The sequence below is a fragment of the Hyperoodon ampullatus genome, assembly GCF_949752795.1.
Source record: "Hyperoodon ampullatus genome assembly, chromosome: 2".
Lineage (NCBI taxonomy): Eukaryota > Metazoa > Chordata > Mammalia > Artiodactyla > Ziphiidae > Hyperoodon > Hyperoodon ampullatus.
Genome location: NC_136915.1, coordinates 134,705,951 through 134,724,712, shown reverse-complemented (window position 1 = coordinate 134,724,712; position 18,762 = coordinate 134,705,951).

Below are 18,762 nucleotides of genomic sequence, written 5' to 3'. Positions count from 1 at the left end.
AGCCATCTTGAATGGGTAGACCATACAGAGGGGAATACCCAGGGGAGCGGTGGTAACATCCTCCATATACTTTATATATATATATATACGTATATATATATATATATATACATATATATATATATGGAGAGAGAGAGAGAGAGGGATGTGTATTACAGTGTGGTAGACACTAGCTAGATGTGCCTGTTATAATTTATTTAATTCAATCAATGATTAACTCAGTGTATTAAAATAAAAGAAAAGAAAATATCCAATTAGTCACATTAGTCACATTTTAAGTGTATCCATAAGACTTGTAAATTCATATTCGTGTTTCTACAGAATTGACTTTGGATAGCATTTGTGGCCGTGATAAAGAAAAGGATACAGGTAGGAACAACACTTAGGTAGGATCTAATGGCAGAGGGTTCCTGGAACCTTAGGGTTATATCTTCTGCTTTGGAGACTGAGGAAGGTGGATATGAAATCAGAAAGAAGAAGGAAATATGTGTAGAGTTCTCACTTGTTTTTTTCATATTTTAATGATACAATAGAGAGAAATTGTGTCCTTAGACGTGACTGTGCTCTATAATCACCTTTTCTTGATTTGCTCATCAAAACTGATCTTTTGCACATGAGCTGCTCTTTCTTGTGCTTGTCACTGCCTAATAAGGAAGTTTGTTTTCTGGTTAGCACATCTAGGGTATTGTGCACAGTAGAGTTTGTTTTCGTTTGCATATTGACCTATGATGGACACAACCTGTGGGTTAAAACCCTCATGGGCCCTTGAAACTTGAGACCAAGTTCTTCTAGAAAGGGTGAGGTGGTGGATGAGAAGTGAACTGTCTCCCTCTGCACTTTCAGGACTTGTGGCTTCACCTCATATTTTGTGCTCACTGTTAGTTCCTCTTGTAAAGGACAGTCCCAGAGATGGATGAGTCACAGAACACGTGCCCTGGGGTCACTGCATGTGCTCAGTCTCCTTGAGCTCATCTCAGCCTCTGCACTTCCCCAAGGCTGATGTGCTGACATGCTTCCATTTGAGAGGGGTCCACGTCCAGCTACCCTAGAGACCCTCCATGTGCGGCAGAAATTCTAGAGGGCTGTGTGAAGGGGCTGCTGGGCTTCTTGACACACTTGCTTTCACAGCCCTGCTGACCTGGTCTCCTGGGGTTGACCACGCCCAGGACAGAGACTCAGGGCAGCAGGACCCAGGGTCACTGCTCTTCTTACAACCCACTGCTCCGTCCAGACAGCCCTGCCCCTGCTCCCCACACCCCAGTCCTGCCTACCCTCTGACCTTTCCTCAGGCCTGCCTTGGTCTTATCCTTCCCAGTTCTTCCAAGGCTGGGGTAAACCCAGGCAGGTGCTGTGTGTTTATGAGACTTCCTCTGCTGTAGAATTTTGTTTCAGTGTTCCAGACTAAGGGAATTGGGACAACTTACTTTTAACTCTAATATTGCTTTCATCTGCTCTACGGGGCTAAGAGACTTACGGAGTTGTTTTGAAGTACCTAAGGTTAGCTCAGGCACAGGACCCTTATTTGTTTGTGAAGTTGTTTGCATGTTCTTCCCTCAACACAGCTGTTACCCAGATTGGGTTAATATTCCTTTTCCTCAGAAGGAGATGGTGCAGAGATAAATGTTCTAAGCTCTTGACGTCCTAAGTGGAAAAGCCATACTGAGACCCCAGGGGTGGGTCCCAATGTGGATGCACTTGATCCCTGACCTGCACTTATCACTTAGCCAAGGGGTCCTCAGTCATGGAGCAAGGGAGTCCCTGCATCCGTATCCTTGGCTGGAAGTCCTAGAATCTCCAAAGGTCCAGAACTTGCCTATCAGGTGGCCTTAGTGGTCACAGAATCCAGGGCAGCTATGGGTGGACATATCAGTTGACTTTGGCACAGTCATTAAGGTGAAATTCACCTCAGGACCTGCATTCTCCTAGTCAGCTCACAGATTCTGAGAGGTGTGAGACACCATGTATACAGTACAGGTCATATCTGTCAGTGCTGGTGTCACTGCTTAAACAAGGCCAAAAGCAGATAAGAATCAGGGAGCTATTTTATTGTATTGGATAACATTACCATAAGCCTTAGCATTGGTCAATTCCTGTAGCCCACACCCAAGGACTCAAAGTGGAACCTGACTGTTAGCCTGTACACTTCTCCTGCACAGCTGGGTTAGAGACAGGCTGTGCTCAGTCCGGGCTCCCTCTTCATAACGAAGTGTCCCACTTATGGAACAGCTCCCTAGAGTATGGACAGCCCCTGACTCAGTGGGCATACGTACATTGTATAGAAATCAAAGACTGGGAGAAAAATATGATACGATTGATAGTGGCTGTATCTAAATGGTAGGATTTCAGTTTTGTCAAATCGTGTGTATTTGATTTTCTTTAAGACAAGTGATTAGTGAATAAATATAGCATATTTTGTCTAGGATTGAATTCAGTCCTTTAATGGAGGTTGCTGTTAATCAAGTATAAAATATCATACAACAGAAGACATGATAAATGCAGTAGCTGGCATTGTGGATGCTGGGGAAAGAGTGATCTGGGAAAAATCAAGAGACAGTGGCAATTTAGCAGAAGCTCAAAAGAGGCAGGATGGGTCATGGGTCTGTCATTGAAACAGAGCATGCATTTTAGTGTTTACCATTTTTTAGATCGACCCATCCCTTCTGATTAGGCTCCCCTTAGCTAGAAAGCCAAAGCTCTGTTTTCATTTCCTTCCTCTTGTCCTTTGCCTTCCTTCATCCCCCAAAGAGGATGGCCCAACACCAGCTCAGCCCACACTTACTAACCTCCCACATCCATACACACCACCCCATGTCCTCATCGAGAAGAAAGCCCCTGAGTAATTCCTGAGCCGCATCACCAGTGTCCTGACAGTTACTCTGTGTCCCTGCAGCTCTCCCTAAGGATGTGGCGGATGACCTGCACCGTGATAGGACAGAAGAAAAGCCTCCGTGTGTCCCCAAGGTAAGCTGGATTTTTTCTGGTCTGAGATAGAAATATTGCTTTATTTCTCTTTCAATAGAATTAAGTTATGAATATTTGAGGGTATTCCTTCCAGATACATACAATTCCCTTGGTTGGGAGAATGTGGAGTGAGAGTCTATTACCAAGTCATGGTGCCTGATTCCACAGGGCATTACAATTGACAGCATCCATTACAGCCTGTAGAGTATGGAGCTCTCTCTCCTGCAGCGATTTTTCCTCTAGGCAAAGAATTCTGTAATTTCCAACCTAAATGGACTTGGAAGTTCCATCCTCCCAGCAAAGTTCTTGCCTTTCAGCCTGAGTAGGTTTGCTCTGATAACCCTTGCTGGGTTCCCTGGACCACTGTTTCTTATGAGGTTTTCTACTGTCAGCAAATGAACAAAAGACCTGAGCATCACTGTGATCTTATCCTCATAGTGTTTTCTCTTCTGTAATTGCAGGTGGCCTTCCCAGAACGTGAAAACGGTATGTATTCTGGAATCAGTCACTTGGAGAGGAAGAACTTTGAAGATAAGAAAGTGGGACATTCTTGCTGGTTTTAGTGTAGACGGCAAACTAATTCCAAATTTGTGCTGGGAATGAGAGTAGGGGTCCTGGTGATAGAAAGAGATTTACAAGTAATGTGACCAATTACTATAGTCCCAGGAAGAAGCTGTATTACGGTTAGGTGGTGTAGGTTTGTGTGCATGAGACTGGGTGTGTCTGTATGTGAAATGAGTGGGATGATTCTGTGTGTGTATGTGAACTTTTTGTGTTGTGTTTCCCTTGATTTATGTTCCCCTAAACATCACTATTACTGGTGCCAACTTTCTAAAAAATATTCCCATCACCACTGCATCATGAATGGGTATGGATATAAAAGTAACTAAACTGTATACTTTCAGTGTGTGCATTGATTTTATACCAGGTGAGCCTCATTTAACCTGAAAAACAAATCCTATCACCACCCAGGCAAATGTTTACTGGATTCTTTTTTTTTTTTTTTTGGCTGTGTTGGGTCTTCGTTGCAGTGTGCGGGCTTCTCATTTCGGTGGCTTCTGTTGTTCCACAGCACGGGCTCTAGGTGCATGGGCTTCAATAGTTGTGGCACGTGGGCTCAGTAGTTGTGACTTGCAGGCTCTACGGCACAGGCTTAGTAGTTGTGGTGCACGGACTTAGTTGCCCAATGGCTGGTATCTTAATGAACAAAACTGGGTTTCAGCATCCCTACTACTGGGTCAATTACAACTTCACTTAATAAGAAATCTCATCTCTTAGTACGTCTCATAGCATTCTGAATGGTTATGATACATCTCTCTGCCACTTCCCTCATTCTAAGTGTTTCCTATTAGAGCCTCGGGATGAGTCCTCCCCCCTTACCTGAAGCACCTAGTGCTAGGCAGGCCTCCTTCCTTTTGCAGGGAGCCCATGCTTGTACCCACATGCCACACCCAGTTCTGGAGGAGTCCGAGAAAGAAGGAGCCTCCAGGAGTAGATGGAGGAAATTCACTCCACCTTTCTCCTTTGAGGCTAATATTCACTATCGGATTCTGTGCTAAGGAAACGAAATGTCCTTCTCCTGTGGAAAGTCTGTCTTCCATCACTTGTGCCGGCCCTGTTTCTGTGTGCTGGGCAAGAAACACTGCATACAGTGAAGACAGAACCAAGAGATCTACCCCAGGGATTGAGCTCAGGGTGGGCACTGGCTCCCTTCCCAGGAGGGCGGACAGGAGGTTGTGCTTTGCAAGGTGGGAGAGAGAAACCAAGCAGTGTGACAAGAGCATCTCCACTCATGTTGCTGGGCAAACTGCCAGATGAAGTAGGTTCTTGGTATTTTCTGAAGGCTTTTGCAAGCAAACAAGTCTGGGAGTAAAGTCAATTAAAACATGGAAAGTTATACTTAAAAATTTTTTTTCGATAGTGAGTCCTTTGAGAAATACATACTTGAATAGAATATGATTGCCTTATATGTGTCAATATTTTCCCCACCAAAGAAAAAACTGAAAATGCTTGATTGTAAAATGTCACTTGTTTACCCAAGAGACTGTGTATGAGTAAAGTTGTTCTAGAAATCCTCAATCCCTAGGTCGTAGATTGCTGATGGTGCTGAGGGGAACCCTGGTGTGCGATTCAGTGCCTGCTACTCACAGGGAGGCTCTTAAGAACTCAGAGACCCGCCCAGTGGACCCCACGTGTGAGGACAGGATTGGCGCCTCGGGCTGGACTTGAAGAGGGAAATGCTTTAGTGAAGTGGAAGGAGGTACAGGAAGGGCACCTGAGCCATGGGGAGTCAGGGGTGGTTGGTTTAGAGATCAAGGAAAAGTGTACACCTGAGCACAGCCTGGGCCACACTTAGGATGCTATTGGCACTTCTGGTTGAATGGGGAAGAGAAAGGACATCCCCCTCTTGCTGGAGTGAACTCTGGAGAGATGTCTTCTTTAAAGCCTGGGGAGAGGAGCTTCTCTCCCATTATCTCCTGATACCTGTGTACATTCGACACCCTTCCTGCTTTCTTCTTTCCCTCTGTTGACTCCCGTTCCTTATTTTTCTTCTTTTATCCCCTTTTTCCACTTTGTATTTATTTTACATATGTGTATTTTATTGTTGTAAAAGTACACATACGATGAAATCCAACTTCTTAACAAGTTTTGAAATGTCCAGGCAGTCCTGTGGACTACATGCACCTTGTTGTACAGCATGTGTCTAGAACTTTTCTATTTTGAAATACCACATTCTAACCATTGAACAGAGACTTCCCATGTCAACCTCCTGCCAGCTCTTGGAACCCCCCTTCTACTCTCTGCTTCTCGGAGTTTTCTTTCAGTTTTTGACCTTCTGCGACTGGCTTATTTCACTCTAACAAATGTCCTCCAAGTTCTTTCGTGTTGCTGCGAATGGCAGGATTTCCTTCTTTTTCAAAGACTGAATGACATTCCACTGTATGTATACACCACATTTTCTTTATTAATTCATCTTCTCATGGACACTAGGCAGTTTTCCTATGTTGTGTATTGTGTATAATGCTGCAATGGACATGAGATTGTAGATATCTCTTGGAAATTCTTGTTTTATCTCCTTTGTATATAAACCTAAATGAGTGATTGTTCATTTTATGATAGTTCTCTTAATAATTTTTGGGGTACCTCCATCCTGTTTACCATAATGGCTACACCATTTTACATTACTACAGGGTACAAAACAGGGTACAGGAGTTCCAATTCTTCACATCTTTGCCAACATCCATTAATTTTCTTTCTTTTTTTTTTTTTTTTTTTTTTTGGCAGTACACAGGCCTCTCATTGTTATGGGCTCTCCCGTTGCGGAGCACAGGCTCCAAACGCACAGGCTCAGCGGCAATGTCTCATGGGCCCACCCGCTCAGCGGCATGTGGGATCCTCCCAGACCGGGGCACGAACACGTGTCCCCTGCATCGGCAGGCAGACTCTCAACCACTGTGCCACCAGGGAAGACCTAATTGTCTTTTTATAATACACATCCTAACAGGTGTGAGTGATATCTCCTTGTGGCTTGATTTCCATTTCCCTGATGCTTAGCGATGTTGAGCAAATTTTCATATGTAGATTGACCACTTGTATGTCTTTATGGAGAAATGTCTAATGAAGCTTTTTACCCATTTTTAAACTCAGTTATTTGCCCGCTCTTTTTCTGAAATTGCCTTGTAGTAGTTTCTTATATATTCTGGATATTCTTCCCTTATTCAGATACTAGGTTTACACATATTTCCTCTCATGCTACAGGTTGCCTTTTCATGCTGTTGATTGTTGAAGAGACTATCCTTTCTTCACTTGGTAATCTTAGAACCTTGTCCAAGATCAGTTGGCCATATATATGTGCGTTTATTTGGAGTCTCTCTATTATATTTCATTGGTCTATCTCACTGTCTTGATGCCACTAGCAGACTGTTTTGACTACTGTGGCATTGTTATGTGTTTTGAGTTCAGGAAGTGTTAATCTCCATCATTGCTCTTTGCTCTCAAGATTGTTTTATCTACTTGTGGGGGTTCCATATGTATTTTAGGATTCTGTCCACTTCTATAATAATGACATGGAATTTTGTGGGTTTTTGTGATATATGTGTACATCACTTTATGTAGTATAGAAATGCCAACAGTATTTAATAATCCAGTCTATGAACATGGTATGTCATTCCCTTTACTTGTCTCTTCTTTAATTTCTTTCTGCAATGTCCTGTAGTTTTCAATATACAAATTTTTCACCTCCTACGGGGCCTTTTCCACTGCCTTCCTCAGGTCTTCTAGAGCCAGGGGTGAGAAGGATGGACTCATGGAGAGTGTGAAATCCCTCCCTCCCCTCGGCACCTACTCTCTGATTATGTCTAATACAGGTGTACTGGGCCATGCTCTTCACCTCTGTCTACAAGTGGGCCCCTTGCTGGGAATTCCTCTTGGATCTGAGTGTTGACTGTACTATTTCAGTGTCCACAAGGACTCTCCCAATGCGTGGCGTGGGTCCAAGAGCCCAAGATATACCTACATACAAATGATCAGATCAGGCCATCAAATTATCTGCAGTAAAGAACAACCAGGGGATGGGTGGCTGGTTGCCTCTTTCTCATCTTTGGATTTCTTAGAGCTGAGCTTTCCAGTGTGGTAGCCACTAACCAAATGTGTCTATTTATAATTAATTTAATTCAAACAATAATTATCTCATTCTATTAAAAAATGCAAGAAACACACAATTGCTTGGTCACACTAGCCATGTTTCAAGTGTGTCTGTAACATCTGGAATTTCAGGTTGGTAAGGTTGACCGTGAAAGCTATAAATGGGTCTATAGAAGTGAGGGGTCGAAAGGTGATTTTCTCAGCATCTCTCCCTCATTTGAAATTTGCAACTGTGATCAATATCTTATTGAAGGACTCTGTCTGCACAGAGCACAAGGGAGGTCTGAGAACCTGGAGGGAAGACCAGGGTGATGCTGTGTGAGCCAGCAAGTCGAGTAGGAGAAATGGGTGGGTCAACTTGTATAATAACTTTATGTTCATGGTTGTGTTTGTACAGAATGGATCTTGGAGAGCATACATAGCAGTGATGCTGATGACGAATCACTTAGGGAACAACTCTCAGGTAGGATCTAAAGCGAGACAATTCCTAAAACACTTGGGTTCCATCCACTTCTTTAGAAACTAAGGAAGGTGAATATGAAATCAGAAAGAAGAAGGAAATATGTGTAGAATTCTGATTTGTTCTTTCCAAACTTTAATGATATAATAGAGTTATCGTGTCCATGTCCTTTGACTGTACTGTGCTTATAGTCATCTTTTCTTGCTTTGCCATTCAGAAATTTTCTTTCTCACAAGACTACTCTTTCATTGCTTTTTCACTGCCAAAAATGAAAGGTCCGTTTCTGTTTGGTACCTGGAGGGTATTTTGCACCAAGGATTTTGGTTTCCTTTTTACATTCACGTATGATGGCCATATCCTAGTGGGAACAAAACTCTCATAGTCACTTGACACTGGAGAACAAGTTCCTATAGTTTGTGTCAGGTGGTGGATGAGAGTTGAACTCTCTCCCTCTACACTTTCAGGACTTGTAGCTTCATCTTACTTTTGTCCTCACTGTTTATTCCTCATGGAAAGCACGCTTCCAGAGGTGGAAGAATCACAGAACATGTGATTTGGGATCACTGCATGTGCTCAGTCTCCTCATTTCATCCTCAGCACCTCCCAAGGCTGATGTGCTGACATGCTTCCATTTGAGAGGGGTCCACATCCAGCTGATCCTAAAGACCCTTCATGGCCGGCAGGAATTCTAGAGGACTGTGTGAAGGGGCTGCTGTGCTTCTTCACACACTGGCTGTCACAGCCCTGCTAACCTGGTCTCCTGGAATTCACCAGGCCCAGGACAGAGACTCAGGGCAGCGGGACCCAGGGTCACTGTCTTCTTACAACCCACTGCTCCGTCCAGACAGCCCTGCCCCTGCTCCCCACTCCCCAGTCCTTCCTAATCTCTGCCCTTTCCTCAGGCCTGCCTTGGTCTTATCCTTCCCCGTTCTTCCAAGGCTGGGTTAAACCCTGGCAGGAGTTGTGTGATTATGAGGCTTACTCTGCTGTAGAACTTTTGTTTCAGCATTCCAGACTAAGGGAACTGGTACAAGTTACTTTTAACTCTAATATTGCTTTCATCCTCTCTAAGGGGCTAAGAGACTTACACAGTAGTTTTGAAGTACCTAAGGTTAGCTCAGGCACAGGACACTTACTTGTTTTGTGAAGTTGGTTGCATATCTAGGCTATTGTGTAGAATGCTGCAATGAACCTATGTTCATCTCATTGTGATACTGATTTAATTTCCTTTGGATATATACCCAGAACTGTGATTGCTGAATCATATGATATTTCTGTTTATAATTTTATAAGGAACCCCCATACTCTTTTTCATAATAGCGGCACCATTTTACATTGCCACCAGCAGTGTACAAAGTTTCCAATTCCCCACATCTTGGCCTTAAACTGTTAATTTTTTTCTTTATAATACACAGCCTAACAGGTATGAGGTGTTGATTTGCATTGCCCTGATGATTAGTGAGGTTGAGAACCTTTTCCTATATTTGTTAGCCATTTGTATGTCTTTTTCAGGAAATGTCTTATTTAAGTCTTTGCACATTTCTGAACCCAGTTATTTGCCCTTTTTAATTTTTTAACTTAGTTTGCATTTGAGTTGTAGTGTTTTTCTTTGATGTTTTGTATATTAGCTCCTTTTCTGATATATGTTTGTAATCTTTCTTTAAGTTATATTTTCATCCTATTGACTGTTGAAAAATCTATACTTTCCCTATTTGTTGTCTTAGAAGCTTGGTGAATTTCATTTGGCCATGTATCTATGAGTTTTCTTGGGGGTTATTTATTCTGGTGTTCAGGCCTATGTATCTGTTTCTATGTCAGTACCATACAGTTTTGATTCCTGTGGCATTGTAATGTGTTCTGAAGTCAGGAAGTGAGAAGCCTCCATCTATGTTCTTTCTTCTCAGGATTGTGTTGTCTGTTTGGAGTCCTTAGTGGTTCCATATGTATTTTAGGATCTTTTTTTTTTCTATTTCTTTGAAAATGACATTGCGATTTTGACATGTATTACAATGAATTTATACTTCCCTTTGGGTAGTGTAGAAATGTCAGCAATAGTAAGTCTCCAGTCTATGAATATGATATGTCATTTCAATTATTTGTTCCTTGTTTAATTCTTTCAGCAGTGGTTTGTAGTTTTCAGTGTACAGGCCATTTACCTTCTAAGGGCGTTTTGTCCCTTCCTTCCCTGGATTTTTCAGAGGCAGTGGTGAGAAGGATGGCCTCATGAAGTGAGTGAATGTCCCTCCCTCCCTTCTGCACCTGCTCGCTGATTATGTCTAGCACAGGTGCACTGGGCCATGCTCATTACCTCTCCCCTCAAGTGGAACACCTGTCGGGAATTCCTCTAGGAGCTGGGTGTTGACATTACTGTTTCAGTGTCCCCAAGGTCTCATGAGTGCCTGGCAAGTGTGCATGAGCCTAGGAAACACCTACAAATGAATCATCAAATCTGGCCAGCAAACTGCCCTGCAGAAGGTGTTGGGCTGCACCTCTCACGCCTGCAAGCCCTGTACTTGCTCAGCCTCAGGGCTAAGGAAAGAGCCCAAAGTCAGGGACAGAGACATTCATGGTTTAATAGATGGGAGATCTTTCACATCAGAAGCAAAGTGGTCCTGGAGAGACATCCCATTGTAGATAGCCAATGGCAGGCAGAACGCAGCAGCAGCAGTAGCAGCATGCTTCCCTCTGGGCGGAATAGGCAGGCTACCAGTTAGAGGGGGAATTGACAGCAGATGGGCTCAGCGGTTACTAGGGAAACCAGCAGAGGGATGCATCCCTGTTACCCCTTGGGCTAAGTACCTTCACGGGGCAGAGGTTTTTCCTTTGGTAAACCATCAGCAAACAGCCATCTTGAATGGGTAGACCATACAGAGGGGAATAACCAGGGGAGCGGTGGTAACATCCTCCATATACTTATATATATATATATGGAGAGTGAGAGAGAGAGGGATGTGTATTACAGTGTGGTAGCCACTAGCTAGATGTGCCTGTTATAATTTATTTAATTCAATCAATGATTAACTCAGTGTATTAAAATAAAAGAAAATAAAATATCCCATTACTCAGTCACATTAGTCACATATTAAATGTATCCATAAGACTTGTAAATTCATATTCGTGTTTCTACAGAATTGCCTTTGAATAGCATTTGTGGCCGTGATAAAGAAAAGGATACAGGTAGGAACAACACTTAGGTAGGATCTAATGGCAGAGGGTTCCTGGATCTTTAGGGTTATATCTCTTGCTTTGGAGACTGAGGAAGGTGGATATGAAATCAGAAAGAAGAATGAAATATGTGTAGAGTTCTGACATGTTTTTTTCACATTTTAATGATACAATAGAGAGCAATTGTGTCCTTAGACGTGACTGTGCTCTATAATCACCTTTTCTTGATTTGCTCATCAAAACTGATCTTTTGCACATGAGCTGCTTTTTCTTGTGCTTGTCACTGCCTAATATGGAAGTTTGTTTTCTGGTTAGCACATCTAGGGTATTGTGCATAGGGGAGTTTGTTTTCTTTTGCATATTGACCTATGATGGACAGAACCTGTGGGTCAAAACTCTCATGGGCCTTTGAAACTTGAGACCAAGTTCTTCTAGAAAGGGTGAGGTGGTGGATGAGAAGTGAACTGTCTCCCTCTGCACTTTCAGGACTTGTGGCTTCACCTCATGTTTTGTCCTCACTGTTTGTTCCTCTTGTAAAGGACAGACCCAGAGATGGATGAGTCACAGAACACGTGCTCTGGGATCATTGCATGTGCTCAGTCTCCTTGAGCTCATCTCAGCCTCTGCACTTCCCCAAGGCTGATGTGCTGACATGCTTCCATTTGAGAGGGGTCCACCTCCAGCTGCCCCAGACACCCTCCATGGGTGGCAGAAATTCTAGAGGGCTGTGTGAAGGGGCTGCTGGGCTTCTTGACACACTTGCTTTCACAGCCCTGCTGACCTGGTCTCCTGGGGTTGACCAGGCCCAGGACAGAGACTCAGGGCAGCAGGACCCAGGGTCACTGCTCTTCTTACAACCCACTGCTCCGTCCAGACAGCCCTGCCCCTGCTCCCCACACCCCAGTCCTGCCTACCCTCTGACCTTTCCTCAGGCCTGCCTTGGTCTTATCCTTCCCAGTTCTTCCAAGGCTGGGGTAAACCCAGGCAGGTGCTGTGTGTTTATGAGGCTTCCTCTGCTGTAGAATTTTGTTTCAGTATTCCAGAATAAGGGAATTGGGACAAGTTACTTTTAACTCTAATATTACTTTCATCCTCTCTAAGGGGCTAAGACACTTACGGAGTAGTTTTGAAGTACCTAAGGTTAGCTCAGGCACAGGACCCTTCCTTGTTTTGCGAAGTTGTTTGCATGTTCTTCCCTCAACACAGCTGTTGCCCAGATTTGGTTAATATTCCTTTTCCTCAGAAGGAGATGGTGCAGAGATAAATGTTCTAAGCTCTGGACCTCCTAAGTGGAAAAGCCATACTGAGAACCCAGGGGTGGGTCCCGGTATGGATGCTCTGGATCCCTGACCTGCACTTACCACTCAGCCAAGGGATCCTCAGTCATGGAGCAAGGGAGTCCCTGCATCCGCATAATTGGCTGGAAATACTAGCATCTCCAAAGTTCCAGACCTTGCCCATCAGGTGGCCTTAGTGGTCACAGAATCCAGGGCAGCTATGGGTGGGCTTATCAGTTGCCTTTGGCACAGTCATTAATGTGAAATTCACACCAGGACCTGCATTCTCCTGGTCAGCTCACAGATTCTGAGAGGTGTGAGACCCCATGTATACAATAAAGGTCATATCTGTCAGTGCTGGTGTCATTGCTTAAACAAGGCCAAAAGCAGATAAGAATCAGGGAGCTATTTTATTGTATTGGATAATGTTACCATTAGCCTTAGCATTGGTCAATTCCTGTAGCCCACACCCAAGGACTCAAAAGGGAACCTGACTGTTAGCCTGTACACTTCTCCTGCACAGCTGGGTTAGAGACAGGCTGTGCTCAGTCCGGGCTCCCTCTTCATAACGAAGTGTCCCACTTATGGAACAGCTCCCTAGAGTATGGACAGCCCCTGACTCAGGGGGCATACATACATTGTATAGAAAACAAAGACTGGGAGAAAAATATGACACGATTGATAGTGGCTGTATCTAAATGGTAGGATTTCAGTTTTGTCAAACCTTGTGTATTTGATTTTCTTTAAGACAAGTGATTAGTGAATAAATATAGCATATTTTGTCTAGGATTGAATTCAGTCCTTTAATAGAGGTTGCTGTTAATCAAGTATAAAATATGATACAATAGAAGACATGATAAATGCAGTAGGTGGCATTGTGGTTGCTGGGGAAAGAGTGATCTGGGAAAAATCAAGAGACAGTGGCAATTTAGCAGAAGCTCAAAAGAGGCAGGATGGGTCATGGGTCTGTGTCATTGAAACAGAGCATGCATTTTAGTGTTTACCATTATTTAGATCGACCCTTCCCTTCTGATTAGGCTCCCCTTAGCTAGAAAGCCAAAGCTCTGTTTTCATTTCCTTCCTCTTATCCTTTGCCTTCCTTCATTCCCCAAAGAGAATGGCCCAACACCAGCTCAGCCCACACTTACTAACCTCCCACATCCATACACACCACCCCATGTCCTCATCGAGAAGAAAGCCCCTGAGTAATTCCTGAGCCGCATCACCAGTGTCCTGACAGTTACTCTGTGTCCCTCCAGCTCTCCCTGAGGATGTGGCAGATGATCTGCACCGTGATAGGACAGAAGAAAAGCCTCCGTGGAAAATCAAGGTTAGCTGGATTTTTTCTCGTCTGAGATAGAAATATTGCTTTATTTCTCTTTCAATAGAATTAAGTTATGAATATTTGAGGGTACTCCTTCCAGATACATACAATTCCCTTGGTTGGGAGAATGTGGAGTGAGAGTCTATTACCAACTCATGGTGCCTGATTCCACAGGACATTACAATTGACAGCATCCATTACAGCCTGTGGAGTACGGAGCTCTCTGTCCTGCAGCGATTTTTCCTCTAGGAAAAGAATTCTGTAATTTCCAACCTAAATGGACTTGGAAGTTCCATCCTCCCAGCAAAGTTCTTGCCTTTCAGCCTGAGTAGGTTTGCTCTGATAACCCTTGCTGGGTTCCCTGGACCACTGTTTCTTATGAGGTTTTCTACTGTCAGCAAATGAACAAAAGACCTGAGCATCACTGTGATCTTATCCTCATAGTGTTTTCTCTTCTGTAATTGCAGGTGGCCTTCACAGAACGTGTAAACAGTATGTATTCTGGAATCAGTCACTTGGGGAGGAAGAACTTTGAAGATGAGGAAGTGGGACATTCTTGCTGGTTTTAGTGTAGAGGGCAAACAGATTCCAAATTTCTGCTGGGAATGAGAGTAGGGGCCCTGGTGATAGCAAGTGATTTACAAGTAATGTGACCAATTACTATAGTCCCAGGAAGAAGCTGTATTACGGTTAGGTGGTGTAGGTTTGTGTGCATGAGACTGGGTGTGTCTGTATGTGAAATGAGTGGTATGATTTTGTGTGTGTATGTGAACATGTTGTGTTGTGTTTCCCTTGATTTATGTTCCCCTAAACATCACTGTTACTGGTGCTAACTTTCTAGAAAATATTCCCATCAACACTGCATCATGAATGGGTATGGATATAAAAGTAAATAAACTGTATACTTTCAGGGTGTGCTTTGATTTTCTACCAATTGAGCCTCATTTAACATGGAAAACATATCCTATCACCGCCCAGGCAATTGTTTACTGGATTCTTTTTTTTTTTTTTTTTTGGCTGTGTTGGGTCTTCGTTGCACTGTGTGGGCTTCTCATTTCGGTGGCTACTTTTGTTCCAGACCACGGGCTCTAGGTGCATGGGCTTCAATAGTTGTGGCACGTGGGCTCAGTAGTTGTGACTTGCGGGCTCTAGAGCACAGGCTTAGTAGTTGTGGTGCACGGGCTTAGTAGCTCCATGGCTGGATTCTTAATGAACAAAACAGGGTTTCAGAATCCCTACTACAGGGTCAAGTACAACTTCATTTAATAAGAAATCTCATCTCTTAGTAGGTCTCATAGCATTCTGAATGGTTATGATACATCTATCTGGACTTCCCTCATTCTGACTGTTTCCTATTAGAGCCTCGGGATGAGTCCTCCCCCCTTACCTGGAGCACCTAGTTCTAGGCAGACCTCCTTCTTTTTGCACAGAGCCCATGCTTGTACCCACAAGCCACACCCAGCTCTGGAGGAGCCCGAGAAAGAAGGGGCCTCCAGGAGTAGATGGAGGAAATTCACTCCACCTTTCTCCTTTGAGGCTAATATTCACTATCGGATTCTGTGCTAAGGAAACGAAATGTCCTTCTCCTGTGGAAAGTCTGTCTTCCATCACTTGTGCCGGCCCTGTTTCTGTGTGCTGTGCAAGAAACACTGCATACAGTGAAGACAAAACCAAGAGATGTACCCCATGGATTGAGCTCAGGGTGGGCACTGGCTCCCTTCCCAGGAGGTTGGAGAGGAGGTTGTGCTTTGCCAGGTGGGATAGAGAAACCAGCAGTGTGACAAGAGCATCTCCACTCATGTTGCTGTGCAAACTGCCAGATGGAGTATGTTCTTGGTATTTTCTGAAGGCTTTTGCAAGCAAACAAGTCTGGGAGTAAAGTCAATTAAAACATGGAAAGTTATATATAAAAATTTTTTTCGATAGTGAGTCCTTTCAGAAATACATACTTTAATAGAATATGATTGCCTTATATGTGTCAATATTTTCCCCACCAAAGAAAAAACTGAAAATTCTTGATTGTAAAATGTCACTTGTTTACCCAAGAGACGTTGTATGAATAAAGTTGTTCTAGAAATCCTCAATCCCTAGGTCGTAGTATCCTGATGGTGCTGAGGGGAACCCTGGTGTGCGATTCAGTGCCTGCTACTCACAGGGAGGCTCTTAAGAACTCAGAGACCCGCCCAGTGGACCCCACGTGTGAGGACAGGATTGGAGCCTCGGGCTGGACTTGAAGAGGGAAATGCTTTAGAGAAGTGGAAGGAGATAGAGTAAGGTCACCTGAGCCATGGGGAGTCAGGGGTGTTTGGTTTAGAGATCAAGGAAAAGTGTACACCTGAGCACAGCCTGGGCCACACTTAGGATGCTATTGGCACTTCTGGTTGAATGGGGAAGAGAAAGGACATCCCCCTCTTGCTGGAGTGAACTCTGGAAAGATGTCTTCTTTAAAGCCTGAGGAGAGGAGCTTCTCTCCCATTATCTCCTGATACCTGTGTACATTCGAGACCCTTCCTGCTTTCTTCTTTCCCTCTGTTGACTCCCGTTCCTTATTTTTCTTCTTTTTTCCCCTTTTTCCTCTTTGTATTTATTTTGCATATGTATATTTTATTGTTGTAAAAGTACACATACAATGAAATCCAACGTCTTAACAAGTTTTGAAATGTCCAGTCAGTCCTGTTAACTACATGCACAATGTTGTACAGCATGTGTCTAGAACTCTTCCATTTTGCAAATACCACATTCTAACCATTGAACAGAGACTTCCCATGTCAACCTCCTGCCAGCTCTTGGAACCACCCTTCTACTCTCTGCTTCTCGGAGTTTTCTTTCAGTTTTTGACCTTCTGTGGCTGGCTTATTTCACTCTTACAAATGTCCTCCAAGTTCTTTTGTGTTTCTGCGAATGGCAGGATTTCCTTCTTTTTCAAAGACTGAATGACATTCCACTGTATGTATACACCACATTTTATTTATTAATTCATCTTCCCATGGACACTAGGCAGTTTTCCTATGTTGTGTATTGTGTATAATGCTGCAATGGACATGAGATTGTAGATATCTCTTGGACATTCTTGTTTTATCTCCTTTGTATATAAACCTAAATGAGTGACTGCTGGATTTTATGAGAGTTCTCTTAATAATTTTTGTGGGACCTCCATCCTGTTTTCCATAATGGCTACAGCATTTTACATTACTACAGGGTACAAAACAGCGTACAGAAGTTCCACTTCTTCACATCTTTGCCAGCATCCATTAATTTTCTTTCTTTTTTCTTTCTTTTTTTTTTTTTTTTTTTGCAGTACATGGGCCTTTCATTGTTATGGGCTCTCCCGTTGCAGAGCACAGCCTCCAAACACCCAGGCTCAGCAGCCATGGCTCATGGGCCCAGCCGCTCAGTGGCATGTGGGATCCTCCCAGACCGGGGCATGAACACGTGTCCCCTGCCTCGGCAGGCGGACTCTCATCCATTGTGCCACCAGGGAAGCCCTAATTGTCCTTTTATAATACACATCCTAACAGGTGTGAGTGATATCTCCTTGTGCCTTGATTTCCATTTCCCTGATGCTTAGCGATGTTGAGCAAATTTTCATATGTAGATTGACCACTTGTATGCCTTTATGGAGAAATGTCTAGTGAAGCTTTTTACCCATTTTTAAACTCACTTATTTGCCTGCTGTTTTTCTGAAATTGACTTGTAGTAGTTTTTATATATTCTGGATATTGGTCCCTTATTCAGATACAAGGTTTACACATATTTCCTCCCATTCTATAGGTTTCCTTTTCATTCTGTTGATTGTTGAAGAGATTATCCTTTCTTCACTTGGTAATCTTAGAACCTGGGCCAAGATCTGTTGGCCATATATATGTGCGTTTATTTGAGGTCTCTCTATTATATTTCATTGGTCTATCTCACTGTCTTGATGCCAGTAGCAGACTGTGTTGACTACTGTGGCATTGTTTTGTGTTTTGAGTTCAGGAAGTGTTAATCTCCATCATTGCTCTTTGCTCTCAAGATTGTTTTATCTACTTGTTGGGGTTCCATATGTATTTTAGGATTCTGTCCACTTCTATAATAATGACATGGAATTTTGTGGGTTGTTGCGATATATGTGTACATCACTTTATATAGTATAGAAATGCCAACAGTATTTAATAATCCAGTCTATGAACATGGTATGTCATTCCCTTTACTTGTCTCTTCTTTAATTTCTTTCCGCAATATCCTGTAGTTTTCAGTATACAAATTTTTCACCTCCAACGGGGCCTTTTCCACTGCCTTCCTCAGGTCTTCTAGAGTCAGGGGTGAGAAGGATGGACTCATGGAGAGAGTGAAATCCCTCCCTCTCCTCTGCACCTACTCTCTGATTATGTCTAATACCGGTGTACTTAGCCATGCCCTTCACCTCTGTCTACAAGTGGGCCCCTTGCTGGGAATTCCTCTTGGATCTGAGTGTTGACTGTACTATTTCAGTGTCCACAAGGACTCTCCCAATGCCTGGCGTGGGTCCAAGAGCCCAAGATATACCTACATACGAAGGATGAGATCAGGCCATCAAATTTTCTGCAGTAAAGAACAACCATGGGAAGGGTGGCTGGTTGCCTCTTTCTCATCTTTGGATTTCTTAGAGCTGAGCTTTCCAGTGTGGTAGTCACGAACCAAATGTGTCTATTTATAATTAATTTAGTTCAAACAATAATTAACTCATTCTATTAAAAAATGCAAAAAACACACAATTGCTTGGTCATACTAGCCATGTGTGAAGTGTGTCTGTAACATCTGGAATTTCAGGTTGGTAAGGTTGACCGTGAAAGCTATAAATGGGTCTATAGAAGTGAGCGGTCGAAAGGTGATTTTCTCAGCATCTCTCCCTCATTTGAAATTTTCAACTGTGATCAAGATCTTATTGAAGGACTCTGTCTGCACAGAGCACA